General features: G+C 39.9%; 1 protein-coding gene across 3 annotated transcripts in view; it reads left to right on the forward strand.

The window, feature by feature from the left end:
* The first annotated feature begins 1,381 nt into the window (after positions 1-1,381).
* Positions 1,382-17,697, forward strand: part of LOC149770072 (uncharacterized) — a 29,183-nt gene continuing 12,867 nt past the window's right edge. Inside the window, exon 1 of one of the 3 annotated variants that reach the window (XM_089949431.1) lies at positions 1,382-2,076. The gene's annotated coding sequence lies outside the window, so the exon portion shown is untranslated. Of the gene's footprint in view, positions 2,077-4,748; positions 5,036-17,697 lie in introns of those variants that run through there. The other 2 variants (XM_089949430.1, XM_089949432.1) reach the window with 2 other exon arrangements.

Below are 17,697 nucleotides of genomic sequence, written 5' to 3' on the forward strand. Positions count from 1 at the left end.
TCCTACACATACAAACATTTGGATCGCATGCAATCAATTCTACCAATGAACAAATAACTGTATAATTGAAAGGTAAATTGCATAACAATTCTAGCATCAACACCTTCCATGAAATGGAATAAAACACATTGCATAATAACTCTAGCATCAACACATTTCCATGAAATTTAATAAAATAAATTGCATAACAACTCAAGAATCAACACATTTCCATGAAATTTAATAAACGATAACAAAACTGTGTAGCGATTAATAAAGTAGTTGTAACTGTATGGTTTAACAGTGTCAGGACGGTATTGGTGTCTATTAAAAGCAACGTTGTCAAAATGCAGAAATTAGAAAGATAAAATCTTCTAACCCACCAGCCCTGCCAAACATTAAGCACTGCACGGTAAAAGTTAAAACGAAAATAAAAATATGCATTTAAAGAATGCATTTGAAACAAATTTCGATCCACGAAAAGGAAATTCATATCATAGGTTTCAGAAAGCGAATTTAATTGAAGCAAAATTTTATAGTAACTTTTACTGAAAGTTTCTTGCTGTCTATGCATGAGAATTAATCTACTTTGGATTCTTCTTGATATATGATGCTGGTTTTAATCGTTCGCAGCCAGCGAATCCAATAGGTTCCTTTGGAGTTCCTATTTTATGTGTTCCATTCTGAGTTATTGGCAATTCCAATCAAAATTACGTTGTTGAAGGTGTGTATGGGGAAATAAATCTGTCCGGCCACGAGGCTTCTCTCGAACTTTTTTTAATGTGCCAGTCTAATTTGTGCAGATTGATTCTAATATTTAATTTATTTGTTTCTCGAAGGTACTGGTGGCTGCATACATTGAATGTAACGAAGTAGGTCATATTTTCTGTCATGCCTGAAATAGGTAACAAATCTGACTCTGTTTCAGTTTTCGCTTGTGACTGTGCTAGTAAATGTGTTTATGTCTTTCATATGATTGCATGTCTTTCATCTTTTCTCTTCATAATTGCGTATAGTATCGCCCTATGACATTTATAGTTAAACCGTTCACCATCAATGACTTCCGGTGTGTAATAACAAGTTATCGAATACCCTGAAATGACTTCCGATGTGTAATAACAAGTTATCGAATACCCTGAATCACTCTCATATTTATATGCACACTGCTGGCATCTTTGTTCCTTATTCCATGTTTTCTATCTCTTGTGTTGTTTTTTTTTCTCTCTTCTTCAGCTGTCGCTTAGTACGGCTTCATTTTGTTTGCTAAACTAAATCATACAATAGGCGAAGTAGCAAAAGTAGGTAGTGGTTGAAGGATTGTTGACAATTACCATGAACTTCCATCTTAATAGCATACTTGTATATTTTCCAAGGTAAAGCCCTCGTTGTTAAGTAGTCCTCAGTACCAGAATAAAGTGGTTTGCAATCATCCATCATTATACTGCTGGATCAGAAAATAGCATTGATGCTACAGCCGTTCGTATAAAGTATATATAAACAGCAGCAGCTTCTGGAGTACGCACTTATGATATTGAGATTGTTGCATTATGTGTTTTTAGACTGATAACTTAATTGATGCCACAAGATAAACGGAGAGAGATAAACTTAATGGCTTTTTTTCAAATCATTGGAAAGAAAGAAATGTATTTTGAATAATTCTCAGCATACGCATAGGACTTAACGTTCGCAATTTGTAAATGCATGAATCAGCCCAGACGCAATTTAACTTGCGATCACATTTCTAAAATCAAGACTTCCTGCAGGGATTGCATTCATATTTCATTTCACAATTGACCTAGGAAGAATGTTAACTGATATGAAAGGAAACCTGATCAAAATATTTTAGTTTATGATATTGATAATGCCAACCTAATGCCAGAATGGACACCTGCCATGAAAATGTTTCCTATTCAATGGAATATTAGCACCGGTACATTACATATGAAATATGAATCAATCAGACAATGTACATCAGCAGTTAGGTGGGAAATTCAGCAGCAGTTTTTATCTGGAAATAGCGTCTTCAACAGCCACGTGCGGGATAGCTACGCAAAGCCTCTCTCTACGTACGAGGGTAAGTTCTCTCTACGTACGAAGGTAAGTTCTCTCTACGTACGATGGTAAGTTCTCTACGTACGAATGTATGTATGTTAGATTGAGCTCTTCAGTGTAATGCATGAATATCATTATGTTTTAATGTAAACTCTTTAAACACAATAGAATCACGCTGATATCGAGAAACTATAAATTAGATCCTAGTTTTACCAAATTCCATTAATTGTTTAACATAGATAATGAAGGCAATACTCACAGAAAATAGCCAATTTTGTTAAATAGTCTTATCTAACTTTTAACACACCGCTCCGGTGGCCTCGGATGCGGGAAGTCGTGGGTTCGATCCCCGGCCGAGTCATACCAAAGGCTTATAAAAATGGTACTAATAGCTGCCTCGCTTGGCGCTCAGCATAAAGAGGTTAGTGTTAGGACTGGTCGGCCTGGTGTCAGTATAATGTGACTGGGTGGGACATCATGCTACATGTCTGCGACATGATGCCCCGGTACTAGGCATCACCATAAACTGCCACACTGCAGATATCGTATGACTGAAAAATTTTTTAAAGTTACGTTAAAAATCAAAATCACCCACACACACTTGCTTTTACCGTCCAGTAATATGATTTATTGTCTCTGAACACAACTAAATTCAGATTACTGAATTGTATTTTGCCATCCACCCTCAGTAAGATTCATAACAAGAATATAGTTTAAAGGTCTTAAAGTTTTAATGAAAGTATATTTATTCAAAAGTTATACAATTATTTTAATTAATTCACCACTAAATATCGTACTCTCTGGGGGTAGAGAAAATTACAATTTTGATCCTTTAATATAAATATTTGCAAAGTGAAATTCCTGTAAAAAGTTATTAAAAAGGAAGTTCTAATAATTATTTTATTGAGGTACTAATATTTAAAAGTACTGTTTCTTTGTTAAAAGTAAACTCAGATAATCGGAGCGGTTGGCTTTACTACTCACGCGTTTAAGTTTTATGTTTCTACATCACAAGGTTTGCTGTTGGTTTCAGGGTTTTTGTGTTTTATAACACATCAACGCATGAAAGTTATATCTTGGCGAGGCGGTTTGAGTAAAACGTCTTGCTCAAGGATACCTCATGCTAGCCCATCTGATCTTGAGTCCTACACGCCAGCAAGAAAGCCAGTATAAGTTGTACTAGTATATAAACCGGAAAGTCAGTCTTAATGTCTCAACAACTGACATATAGATGCTTTATTCAGGGCAGGGGCAGATCATGAAACATCGTTTGGAGGGAATCGGAAACAAGTAGTCGATGGGTATTTGGCGCAGAACCCCCGTTGGGGACCTAGGGGGCGAAGTCCCTTGAAGCTTCTGCATTTTAAGCGTTTCAGGGCATAATATTAACCATCTACCTTTATGAATATTTACTCTAGAAAACACTCCGCTTGTTTCGCGCTATTCTTTTGTCGCAAGAGTGTGACTACTGGTGTGGGGTGGGGCCTGTTCCTCCGCCCCACCCCATTCCTATCCGCCTCTGCAGGGCACCGTTGGAAGCAAATTAAATTGTCCGAATTTCGTCAACTTAGGTCTTGCTACATATCCATGACATTTCTGAAGTTAAAACTACTACGGTGTTGGGGTTCTGTTCCTTTCATTTCAATTGTCTTTAATGCGGTTGATTTCTCGGCAGATTACTCAAAAACTTGAACTCTATATTAAAATAATACATTAAAATTTCGTTTCTAAATTAGTGGCTTTCTAAAAGGCTGTTATTTCTAACATTATTTTTGTTCACGTGAAAGGTTTCACAGTTGTTCAAATGCAGCGATGGATTTTATACAGTATCTTTGTGAAGTTACTTCTGTATAAAACTTGTTAGTCACATTTAAAAAATGAGACCAAAATGCAACAATGTTGATTTGAAATTAATTATTCAGCTAAACAGAGCAACGAAAAAAATTAGAATTAACGTGAAATGTATTGCCCACTCATAAACAGTTTAGTGGATGTTTAAAGCTGCTTTATCTGATTTCTTCCTAAGTCTTGGATCCTTTTCCAAACAGTCTGTGTGCACAAGATCTTATTCCGTTGTACAGACGTTGCATAATACGAGCGTGGCGGTTGCGAGATTCGCTCTTTTGCGGCGAATGTTTAACAAATTTCACGTGGAATCATTGATCACGTAATGCCCATCGAATTTTAATTGCTAACCTGGTTTGATTTACATTAAACACTAATTCTGGTGTAATATGCGTATTGGGCAAATTTAGGAAAACTACAAAAATTCATAAACAGATATATTTTTTTTTAAAGTACAGATGACGTATAGCCGTTCTGATCCACTCTTCCCGTATACATTATGTTCACACTATCAAATATTTAAACTTTCGGCATCAAAATACCAAATCCGCGAAAGTTATAAATCCATCATCACTTTGCTGTATAAACTGAACTATTTTCTGGTAGGTGAAAGCATATTCGTATACCAAATACTTATTGTGCATCCCTTATTAAACGTGTCAACATCTTTAATCGAATGATTGCTCAGTGTAACTGTGCTTATAATTAGTTATAATTAGGAATTAATATTAGCATTTAGGAAACATTTACTTTCTGAGAAAGATTAACTGTACAGGCAGATCACACATTGGAATAATTACGCACTAGACGGATTAGTTCGTCTAAGTTTTGGATGAGCCTTACGTGCGAAGTATTGACAAGCTCAAAACTACATTGTTGAATTTGCCATTATTTTTCGAATTCATCATGTAACCACGTGCCTGACTCTCGACTAGATTAATGTGGGATCGCATCGTGCCTAGACCTGGCAGAACTGGTTAGCATGTCTCTGTCTCTGGACAAAACAATGTCAGCTAAATAACTTTTCATTTGTTAATGTGCCGTTCATAACCAGTCTATCAATCATATGCCTGCCTTTATTGCTTTGCAAAACTGTTTTTCAAAATTACCAGGGGATTAGAATAAATCAAGCTGGAGGATGAATGATGGAAAACTGCAGGTACCTCAACTTTTATTTTTGTTATCAGTGATTTTCTGTAAATGAACATTGTCTTACACAAGTGCATATGATATTAAGGTTTTTCTATGCAAACTCTGTGTACATCTGCTATGTTATGCAAAGGATATTAAAGGATACAACTGGGAAATTTTGATTTCTAAAGCAAAGGAAAATTAAAATATCGACTTCTCGTTGATTTAATGCGATATTATTAGAAGACAATATCTAAAAAATGTATACGATGTACTACCAAGCGTTGAAAATTCGTCTCGCTGTTTGCTAGCAGTGATATAATGACGATCTATAATTTATTGTACTAGTTGCCCAGATCATTTGCTAAGAGAGAAGCTCTTTCATTTCCATCCGAAAAAAAATCATGTGAAAATGTTACTATTCGGAAATAAGTGTAGAAATAAGTGTAGAAGTAACTCAAGAATTTATGTCTCAACTGTATTAAAGAAAATGCGTTATGTATAAAGTCGTAAGAGTGTTCTCTGGTCCCTGTTCTATTAAATTTTTCCTCAAATTGAGATTTTTTCTACGATACTTCGGAAATATTCATATTTTTGTCAACTGTCAAGTGTTGAGATTGTGAAACGGATGAAACGTTAACGTTTAGTTTTTGGACTGTGTGATGTTTTACCCCAACCCCTTGTATTATACATGTATTTATAAGTCTGTAAGTGGAGCCAGGTAAGCTTTGTTTTTCCAAGTGCCTAAGTTGGCTAATCCTCTTACGTAACCCCGTCTTTGTTTGAGCTCTTGAGTGGAAATCTGGCGGGAATCTTTGTACATGGGAACACGTGACGTAGACAACTTCAAAGAGCCGGAAGCCGACAATGGTAGGCTGGACAGTACATGGGGACACACAGACTGACATTTTTATGATTGACAGTTCGATCAAATGACCAGAGTCCGTCGCCATCCAATCGGGATGCGTTGTAGGTGGGACTTGATTCGAGAAGCTGGAATAAGACTTGTACAAGCCTGAAATTCGTCAGTTGGTGTTTAAGAGTCGCAGTGACACACACTCCGTTAGCCATTCGTAAAAATTGGCGGAATTTAGGAAATTCATGAAATAGCTTCGATCAGGTAAGTTTGATGTTACGTTGATTCTGCTTGATACGACTGCTGTTAATTGAAGAGAATTTGTCGTATGTATACATTTTACTTGTATTGAAGTATGAATAGTTAATTATGACCTTAATATTTTGCATTTTTTTTCATGACTTTAGCTAGTACTTTTGTTTACGATTGATTACGATGTTGATTCGTTGCATCATTATTCATAATGTTACTATGTACACCTTATTTTGTGAGGCGAAAATGTTCTCTTCTTTCGCTAGTAATATGTGTGCATATTATTTCGTGGATTATTACGTTTACGCCCTTTTGAAAGGACGATTTGTATTTGTGAAGAATTGTATTGCTCGCTAGCCGCTATAAGAATTAATATTGTAATTCTTTGCGTAGTTATATTTTGGTAGACAAGAAATTTGTTTACGTAATGATAGATTTTGCCATTGAGTAACGGATTGCCGTTTATCACCATTTGAATGTGAATACTGTGGATTTGGTACGCTTGTGTAGGAAATATATATAAATATATATAAATATATAGATAGTCATATTACTAATCGTAGTAATATTTTAGTACAATCATATTTGAAATATTTTGTATGTATATACTGATAGGGCTCAGTATGTAGATATTTGAATCCTTTGTGTGATTGTGTTATGGCGCCATTTTTGTAAGCGGCGGAAGTGTATGGGAATTTCGATGTGTGCGCATGCGCGACCCAAATGTCCCGCCTTAAACTGATGGTTCAGTTCAGTGACGTAGTGTGAGGGAAGATTTTTATAACCCTATGCTAATGCATTATACCTTTCAACAGGAAGCTTTCGGGGGACGAAAGAATTTCAGAGAATTTCGGGGGACGAGAGAAGTTCAGAGAATTTCGGGTGACGGTGAGAGATACCGAGTGAATTTCGGGTGACCTCAAGGGATATCGTCAAGGGTTCCGGATACTAGAAGAGGAACCGGAAGTCAAGATAACGGCAAGGAACAAGGATTATAGAAGAGGAAGCGGAAGTGGAGATCACGAAAGGAGAGAAAGACAAGGGAACGAAGAGATTTAGATGAGTAGCACTCAAGAAGGGAAAAATCTCCTCACACTGTGAACTCAAATGATGATCAAAGGGATCATTGGGTGAAAGAGAGACATTGATTACTTTAAATTCTTTTAAATTTCATTTATTAAATTGTTATTGTTTAAATTTCATCTTTGTATTTCTTTTAATTTAACTGTCGGCATTGCTGACTGGGGGCTCGTAGCCATAAATATATTTAGTCAATAAATAATATAGTGTCCAGAATTGACCTTCTGAATAAGGACCAGGGGAACTTCTCATAATTCGTTAAAGTCTATAAGAAGAACCCCACCCCTAGACAACCACTACACCCCCACAGTGGGCGCTTCGTCCGGGATATGAATTAGACATATATATTATTTTGGGACTTAAAGTTATTGGTAGAAGTATTAGTGAACAGTGTGAGATATTTTCCATTCTTTGTATTTGAAATTTTGTGATTTTCTCATCTTGTATTTTTATTGTCATATGTGCAGGCTTTGTAGATCTTCCATTCATAGCAGTACGTGTGAAGCAGATATCGAACAAATATCTTACCTGAACGAAACTAGTTGTTGTCGACAGGTAAGTATTTAAACTGGTATTACAAATATCTGTATATTGTTTGAATTTTGAGACAAGGTATCACTTTACATTAATATAATGGCTACCGAACGACAAATGATAAAGGAATACCGCGCCATGGGGTCGGAAGATCTTGGATACGAGGGAGATCGCCTGGCAACCTTTATAGAAGAAAGGATCAAGGAATGGAAGGCCGAAAAAGCAGCGGAAAGAGAAGCCCAGAGAGAACTAGCCAAGATAGCAGCGGACCAAGAGTTAGCCAAGATCGCAGCGGACCGAGAAGCAGCGGACCGAGACGCCCAGAAAGAGCTGGAGCTAGCCAGACTCGCTCACACTCTGGAGATGGAAAAGGTCAGAGTTGAAGTTAGGACCAACGGACGGGACGACGCCAGTACAAGCTCTGGAACAACCGGCCGACCTTTCATCGACCACCGGATAGTCCAGATCAACATGTCACGCTTCAATGATAGGGAGGAGGCTATTGACGATTTTCTCGTCCAGTTTGAGAAACTCGCACGCGCTCATCAGGTCCCTGAACAGCACTGGGCCATTAATGTCTCAGCCTTTTTGCAAGGTGCAGCTCGGGAAGTCTACCACGGCTTAACTGCAGAAGAGGCTGATGACTACACTGCCCTCAAGAAGGCGCTTCTCTGCCATTATCGGCTGACCGCCGAGACTTACCGGAAACTTTTCCGGGACTCGGTGAAAAAGGTAACAGAGACCCACTCTCAATTCCACAACCGTGTTCGAGGTTTATTCGAGAAGTGGATGAAAATGGCCGAAGTCGAACGCACGTACGAAGGGCTACGCGAGGTAATACTCAAGGAACATGTCCTGGGTACTTACCGTCGCGAGTTGACAGTTTTCTTAGCAGAAAGAGAACACCGGACGCTCGAAGAGATCGCTAACATGGCGGAGCGATACGAGCAGGCGCACTCGAAGAGTGGAGGTTCCGGGGTTGCTGACCGACCCCGACCCTCTGAGTCGCGTCGTATGGGGGAGGTTGAGCCGGCTGTCCGTAACCGTCAGGGCGACGGGAAGGTCGGAGGGGCACCTACAGGTAGGGCTGCCGCCTATCGACCTGGACAGGCCTCACCCACGAAACCAGGACTTGCAAGTCGGCGAGGGCCGCCGACATGTTTTAATTGCAAGCGCCTGGGGCATTTTGCCAGGGACTGTCCCAAGGGCAGGCAGACCCAGGTGAATGTCGTAGCTAAGAAGGAAGGTGTGCCGGAAGCGAGTCGCAACCCAGCCAACCTTGCGGCCGCAACTGTCAATGGTGAAGGCGCCACCATCTTGTATGACACTGGGTGCAGCGTCCCCGCGCTTGTCGACAAGAAATATGTCAAGCCGGAGGACTATACAGGGGAGGTAATAGAAGTTCAGTACGCGAACTGCGCGCGTGACTCATTACCAGTAGCTGTCATTGACCTCGATTCACCATACGTGAAGGGGAAAATTGAAGCTGCTTGCTTGGAGGGGCTATCACATGACGTCATATTGGGTTGCCGTTATGTGTTACCCCAGCCGAACCCCGAAACCTGCACACCTATGCCAGTGAGTGCTGTTGAAACCAGGGCCATGAGTCGACAGCCGAAACAAAAGCCAATCCAAGTTACATCGACACCGGTTAGTAATGTTATTCCAGCGGAGTTAAGGAAGCTGCAACAGGAGGACGCAACTCTGGCGCAGTTGCACAAACACGCAGAAGCGGGAACAGAAAGGGAAACTCCGAACGGCGCGGTGAAGTTTGTCTACAAGAAGGGAATCTTGTATCGCCACGCCAGGAAACACAACGAACACTTCAAGCAAGTCGTCGTGCCAAAGGAAAAGCGTTGCGAAGTACTGAAACTTGCACACGAGAGTCTCATGGGTGGACACATGGGAATTGCTAAGACGCGTGACCGTCTTGTAAAAGAGTTTTACTGGCCAGGGGTCCAGGGAGACGTAAAACGGTTCTGTCTCTCCTGTGACAAATGCCAGAGAATGGCACCGAAAACGGATCAGCGACCCATCCCTTTGGGGAGTACGCCCCTTATCGATGAACCATTTAGACGTGTTGCCATGGATTTAATCGGACCGATAAAACCCGCGTCTGCGCACGGAAATCGATATATTTTAACGGTTGTCGATTATGCTACACGCTATCCGGAGGCCGTTGCGTTGCGTAACATTGACACGGAAACCGTCGCGGAAGCTCTGTTTGCGATCTGGTCAAGAGTCGGAGTGCCCGACGAGATCTTGACCGATCAAGGAACACAATTTATGAGTCGTGTGATGGCGGAGGTGAATCGTCTCATGTCGATTAAACACCTCACGACTACACCGTATCACCCCCAATGTAACGGATTGGTCGAACGGTTTAATGGGACCTTGAAAAACACGCTCAAGAAATTGTGCGAAGGCCGCCCCAAGGATTGGGACCGGTATATTCCGGCCATGCTTTTTGCATACCGGGAAGTACCGCAAGCGAGTTTGGGGTTCTCTCCCTTTGAACTCTTGTACGGGAGAACCGTACGCGGCCCAATCGCCGTACTGAGACAGCTGTGGACAGACGACCACGCTGTAGAGGAAGTACGCACTACCTACCAGTACGTCGCGGACTTGCGCAACAAACTGGAAGAGGTTTGTTCTCTCGCGCAAGAAAATCTCAAACGAGCTAAGGCGCAACAGGCGAAAAATTACAATAAGCGCGCAAAACCACGTCAGTTTGAGGTAGGGGACAAAGTGTTGTTGTTGTTGCCCCAGGAACACAACAAGTTGCAAGTTTCCTGGAGGGGTCCATACGTCGTCACCAAGAAGGTCGGAGGTCAAACCTACCGGATACAGCTACCGACGAAAGAGAAATTGTACCATGCCAATTTGCTCAAGAGGTACCGGGAAAGGGAGACCGCCAGCGATTTTGTTGTCGCAGCGATAGTCACCGAGGATATCGAAGGCGATACGGAAGGTGCTAACACTGTCCCGAGCTGTCCATTAACGAGGGCCGAGACTCCGTCGGACGTGGAGTGTGACCCCATGTTAACTGAAGGGCAGCGGAACGAGATAGAGACCTTGCTGGCCGGATATTCCGACGTGCTAACAGAAAAACCCGGGAGGACGACGCTTGTCGAGTTCGGGTTAAAGATGGTGGACGACCGACCAGTTCAGCGTAAACCCTACCCCTTGCCCCACGCGAAACGACAAGTTGTAAGGGAAGAAATCGAGCAGATGATTGCTCTAGGAGTAATCGAACCTGCCGACTCTCCGTACAGCTCACCAGTAGTCTTAGTGCAGAAGAAGGACGGCACCCATCGGTTCTGCGTCGACTACCGGAAGCTGAATCAGGTGACAGAATTTCAAGTTGAAATGCTACCTGACCCCGAACATATCTTCGCTTCGGTCTCGAAAGCGAAATATTTTTCCAAACTGGATTTGTCCAAGGGGTATTGGCAAATTCCGGTAAGGAAAGAAGACCGACCGAAGCTTGCTTTTGCTACTCCCGACGGGACATACCAATGGTTGGTGATGCCGTTCGGGGTACAAAACGCGCCCAGCGTCTTTACCAGAATGATGCGGAAGTTGTTGGAGCCCTTGCGCGATAGGGGTGTCCACAACTTCATGGATGACCTCTTGTTAGCTACAGAGACATGGGGTGAACACCTCGCTCTGTTAGCTGACGTTTTGGAGCGGCTACGTCAGGAGGGCTTGACAGCCCGCCCTTCCAAATGTCACCTTGGTTTCAGGACATTAGACTATTTAGGACATACCCTGAGCCAAGGCACGCTGTCTCCAGAGAAGTCGAAGGTGGAGCAGTTGAGAAACGCCGCACGCCCCACCACGAAAACGGAAGTGAGGTCATTCCTGGGACTGGCCGGATATTACCGGAGGTATGTCGCTAATTTCAGCGCGATTGCGGGCCCGTTGTCTGACCTAACCAAGAAACGGACCCCGAGTAAGTTCGTTTGGACAGATGCGTGTGAGCACGCATTCCAAACGCTAAAGGATAGACTTACATCCGACGCAGTTGTTCGTCTACCGGACTTGGATAAAGAATTCGTTCTGCGCACCGATGCATGCGACACGGGACTGGGAGCAGTACTGCTCCAGGAGCATGACAAGACACTTTTTCCTGTCGCATACGGCAGCCGGAAGTTGTCTGCTGCCGAGAAGAATTACTCAGTATCGGAGAGGGAATGTCTTGGAATCGTGTTCGGCATATCACGGTTCGAGCGATACCTATATGGACGTAAGTTCATATTGGAGACCGACCACCAACCACTCGCCTATCTGGCGCAGGCAAAGTTGTCCAATGGTCGATTGATGCGATGGTCGCTGTTTTTACAGCAGTACCAGATGCAGATCAGATACGTGAAAGGATCTGAAAACGTAGGCGCAGATTTCATGAGTAGAAGCGCCGAAATGATATAGATCATTTGTTATATTTTCGTGTTCATACTCAGTTTAGCATTTAGTTCATTTTGCTGATTTTGTTCTTTATATCGTGTAACGCTTTTGCTTTTTTAGTTTGAGTGAATAAAATCCTGATTTTATTCTCAAGCGTGGGGGGATGTGATGTTTTACCCCAACCCCTTGTATTATACATGTATTTATAAGTCTGTAAGTGGAGCCAGGTAAGCTTTGTTTTTCCAAGTGCCTAAGTTGGCTAATCCTCTTACGTAACCCCGTCTTTGTTTGAGCTCTTGAGTGGAAATCTGGCGGGAATCTTTGTACATGGGAACACGTGACGTAGACAACTTCAAAGAGCCGGAAGCCGACAATGGTAGGCTGGACAGTACATGGGGACACACAGACTGACATTTTTATGATTGACAGTTCGATCAAATGACCAGAGTCCGTCGCCATCCAATCGGGATGCGTTGTAGGTGGGACTTGATTCGAGAAGCTGGAATAAGACTTGTACAAGCCTGAAATTCGTCAGTTGGTGTTTAAGAGTCGCAGTGACACACACTCCGTTAGCCATTCGTAAAAATTGGCGGAATTTAGGAAATTCATGAAATAGCTTCGATCAGGTAAGTTTGATGTTACGTTGATTCTGCTTGATACGACTGCTGTTAATTGAAGAGAATTTGTCGTATGTATACATTTTACTTGTATTGAAGTATGAATAGTTAATTATGACCTTAATATTTTGCATTTTTTTTCATGACTTTAGCTAGTACTTTTGTTTACGATTGATTACGATGTTGATTCGTTGCATCATTATTCATAATGTTACTATGTACACCTTATTTTGTGAGGCGAAAATGTTCTCTTCTTTCGCTAGTAATATGTGTGCATATTATTTCGTGGATTATTACGTTTACGCCCTTTTGAAAGGACGATTTGTATTTGTGAAGAATTGTATTGCTCGCTAGCCGCTATAAGAATTAATATTGTAATTCTTTGCGTAGTTATATTTTGGTAGACAAGAAATTTGTTTACGTAATGATAGATTTTGCCATTGAGTAACGGATTGCCGTTTATCACCATTTGAATGTGAATACTGTGGATTTGGTACGCTTGTGTAGGAAATATATATAAATATATATAAATATATAGATAGTCATATTACTAATCGTAGTAATATTTTAGTACAATCATATTTGAAATATTTTGTATGTATATACTGATAGGGCTCAGTATGTAGATATTTGAATCCTTTGTGTGATTGTGTTATGGCGCCATTTTTGTAAGCGGCGGAAGTGTATGGGAATTTCGATGTGTGCGCATGCGCGACCCAAATGTCCCGCCTTAAACTGATGGTTCAGTTCAGTGACGTAGTGTGAGGGAAGATTTTTATAACCCTATGCTAATGCATTATACCTTTCAACAGGAAGCTTTCGGGGGACGAAAGAATTTCAGAGAATTTCGGGGGACGAGAGAAGTTCAGAGAATTTCGGGTGACGGTGAGAGATACCGAGTGAATTTCGGGTGACCTCAAGGGATATCGTCAAGGGTTCCGGATACTAGAAGAGGAACCGGAAGTCAAGATAACGGCAAGGAACAAGGATTATAGAAGAGGAAGCGGAAGTGGAGATCACGAAAGGAGAGAAAGACAAGGGAACGAAGAGATTTAGATGAGTAGCACTCAAGAAGGGAAAAATCTCCTCACACTGTGAACTCAAATGATGATCAAAGGGATCATTGGGTGAAAGAGAGACATTGATTACTTTAAATTCTTTTAAATTTCATTTATTAAATTGTTATTGTTTAAATTTCATCTTTGTATTTCTTTTAATTTAACTGTCGGCATTGCTGACTGGGGGCTCGTAGCCATAAATATATTTAGTCAATAAATAATATAGTGTCCAGAATTGACCTTCTGAATAAGGACCAGGGGAACTTCTCATAATTCGTTAAAGTCTATAAGAAGAACCCCACCCCTAGACAACCAACACACCCCCACAGACTGTACACGTGAAAACATGTGCGTAATAAAATTTAAACAAGCGTAAAGTGAACAAATATGAAGTAACTAGTATGAAAAACCTTCAATCCTGACCCCAGTTTCACTGAAGATCTCAAATAATACGCCTCATAATGTTTTAAATTCTCATATTAAAGTTTTGCTTTTATCTCTAAGGAATTCAAGATGATTTTCTCTTAATTGAGGAATTTCTCAACCCTTATTTTCAAGAATAAAAAAGGTTTTTCTACATATTCATTTTTAAACTTACAACATTTTTGTATCCATTTTGACTCTCTCAAATTTGGCCAAAAATATTGGTCTTGTCTGAAGTATCCTTTCAAATATAGGAGAAATTTTGAGATACTTACTGATACCGTGAAAATGGATCACTCGTACAATTCTTTATTTAATCTACGGACGAACGTTCGCATTGTACGGTCAAAGGCATATACGCACGACAATGGAGTGAATACGTATTTGCGTGTTTTGAATTCGAACGAGACGGTTAAAACAATGGAATTCGACCAATGACAATTGGCACTATGCTGCATTCGACTGGATCTTACTGACAATTCGGTTGAATTTAGATTTACCTTACGGTTAGTTAACGCACACTATCAGCCTCGGATGTGATATAGTTAGTGCCTTCATCGGTGGAATTTTATTTTCTGCTCTGTCTCGGTTCATTGCAAATGTGGCAATTTTTTTTAAAAAAAAACAACATTATAATGGCATTCTTTATGCGCGGCAAAATGAATATCGGTGAAGCGTTTTTGTTAATTATGAACAAAATTACTTCCTGGAAAATCTATAATTTGAAATTCAGGGGTAGTCAGCAGTCCGACCAAGATCGATCACAAATCTTTTGCACAAAACCTTTAGCTGGTTTCGTTTCATTTATATCGTATTTCATGTAAATATTTATTAATTTCAGTGTACGAAAAATTATATGTAAAATAAATAATTATCATTTGGTGGTACTGACCGTGTACGAAGAATAAAGGGATCCTACCTGAACAAGTTCTACGGAACACAAGCTACTCGACAACCTAACGGTACAAACGTACAAAGTAAACTTATATTTTCTGTTTCATTCTGCTCTCAACTCAGGAATCTAATTACAATAAAAATAAAAGCACTCAAAAAGAATGTTTTTTTTTTTGTTATTAGTGAACGAGAGAAAGAGAGACATGATTATGTCTCAGTGAGCAAGCTCATCTTCATTTAGAGCATATGTAGCTGTTATGTTGTATAATGTTGGCAAAATTATTAAGATGGTTTGAACATGTATTAGTTATGGGTATTATTTATTGGTAAGTTGTATGCAACGATATGAGACCACATTGTCAAGAAATTAGGCGCAGCTTGTATTTTTACAGCAACAATAATCTCATTATCAAATTGCAATAAAAAATAAAGAACTTGAAATCACGTTTAAGTTAATGCGTGTGAGAGCGCGCGCACGTGTGCGCGCGCGTGTGTGTGTGTCTGTGTGTGTGTGTGAGAGAGAGAGAGAGAGAGATGAAACAAAATTTGTTCAGTGTACAAGACCGTATTTATTTAGGGTGGTTTTTATTTGTAGCTTTTGCAAAGAGAGAAAAAAAAGAGACTATTTTTAGTTACCTGACAATTGTGATAATCCTAATGTATTACGACCCTACTATGTTCCATTATCAACAATTCATTCTTGTATTAATTACGATGTACATTGTCACACGCGCCGGATGCGGGAAGTCGTGGGTTCGAACCCCGGCCGAGTCATACCAAAGACTTCTAAAAATGGTACTAACAGCTGCCTCGCTAGGCGCTCAGCATTATGAGGTTAGTGTTAGGTCGGCCTGGTATCAGAATAATGTGACTAGGTGGGACATGATGATACATGTCTGCGGCATGATGCCCCAGTACTAGACATCACTTTAAACTGCCACACTGCAGACATCGTAGCGATATGACTGGAAAATTGTTAAAGCTACGTTAAAAATAAAAATCACACACACACACACACACACACACACACACACACACATTGTCACAACAACCATAGGGCTATGCAGTAGTATTTACATGCTTAGTGCTTTGGTTATTCTGTTCAAACCAGACTGAGGACAAGTATGGACAGAAGAGCTCAATTCAGCGAGGCTGAATGTAGGGAAATAGGCTCTCTTTAGGGAAATGAAAATGTGTCAATGTGCTATTGAAGCTGTTGTCCATAAGGCATATGTTATAAGGACAAGCAATCATATGCATTACTTGTTATTCGAACTCGCCAGTAAAGATAATGGCGGGGTACATAGTATAAATCGTAGAATAGATTTGCAATAAAATGTTCATCATATATACACGAATATGATTTAACGGAGTCTGTGACTTTAAAATTTACGATGGAAAAAGACAAGTTTTTTTTAATTTGATGTTTGTATGACTATCATGAGACAATAAGACTGTACTGAGATGTAATTTTTGTTGGATAAGAAAACTTCAAAGGGCTTCCGAACACTTTTAAAATGCACGTGGTGTTTTGTTACGGTGACGGACTTAATAAGGAGAACTAATTAACGATAATACTTAAAAGTGTGGTATGTGAAGTCCTTTGTCCACTTGTTAAAAAACACCTGTAGATATTGCAGTGACAATAAGAGAGCTTATGCACATGGGCACCTGCAGGATTTTTTGCGGGGGGGGGGGGTCAGGATTTTTTTTGCAAAGGTCAGTCAGTCAGTCACGGCGGGAGAGTTAGTATAGTAAGCAGTCTGAAACTAAAGCTGACATTTACCTAGCGTTTTGAACTAAATCCCTATGATATATATATATATATATATATATATATATATATATATATATATATATATATATATATATATATATATATATATATATTTGCAGTATGTGACCCCCCTTGACTTATGCTACGGGAGCCCATGCTTATGCATTAATAATTGTTGCAGTTTCTCACCAACAATTAATTATTAAATTTTGTAAAAACAAAATGGTATTACGGTATTTTCGATCCTTTTAATCTTAGTAAAAATTTTATATCAGATAATTTAGTGGATGTTTTCAAAAAATACAAAGTGATATGTACGAAAAATTATGATACATTTAAATTATTATCATTTTGATAACTGGATTGTGTACGAAAAATTAAAGGGTACGAAAAAAATTCATGAAATACGGGTATATTATATTATCCACAAAATCCTTTTTATATTCAGCAATATGTTCAAGCTCATAAGAAAATGAGCAATACGGAGGGAAACGATGTTGCGAATAAACAACAACAAAAAAAAAATACAACAAATTTCATTTTTTGCTTCTCAGCCACGAAAGCAACGACAACTCAGCAAGTAATGAATTTATGCAATTAATGCAATTTATGCAATTAATGCAATTATTTGATAAGCTTTGTCGAGTTCAAGTCGACTTTGATGACTCCATCTTTGTCAAATGTTTAGTCACGTTCACAGTTAGGAGATCTCAATCGGAATGTCCTCCGTTGATTCAGTTACTTGTAATGTAACCTCAGATGTCATTCGTGGGCCATGTTGGGAACTACTTT

The sequence above is a fragment of the Sinohyriopsis cumingii genome, unplaced genomic scaffold (genome assembly GCF_028554795.1).
Source record: "Sinohyriopsis cumingii isolate HCF-2022 unplaced genomic scaffold, ASM2855479v2 utg002725l, whole genome shotgun sequence".
NCBI classification, from domain to species: domain Eukaryota; kingdom Metazoa; phylum Mollusca; class Bivalvia; order Unionida; family Unionidae; genus Sinohyriopsis; species Sinohyriopsis cumingii.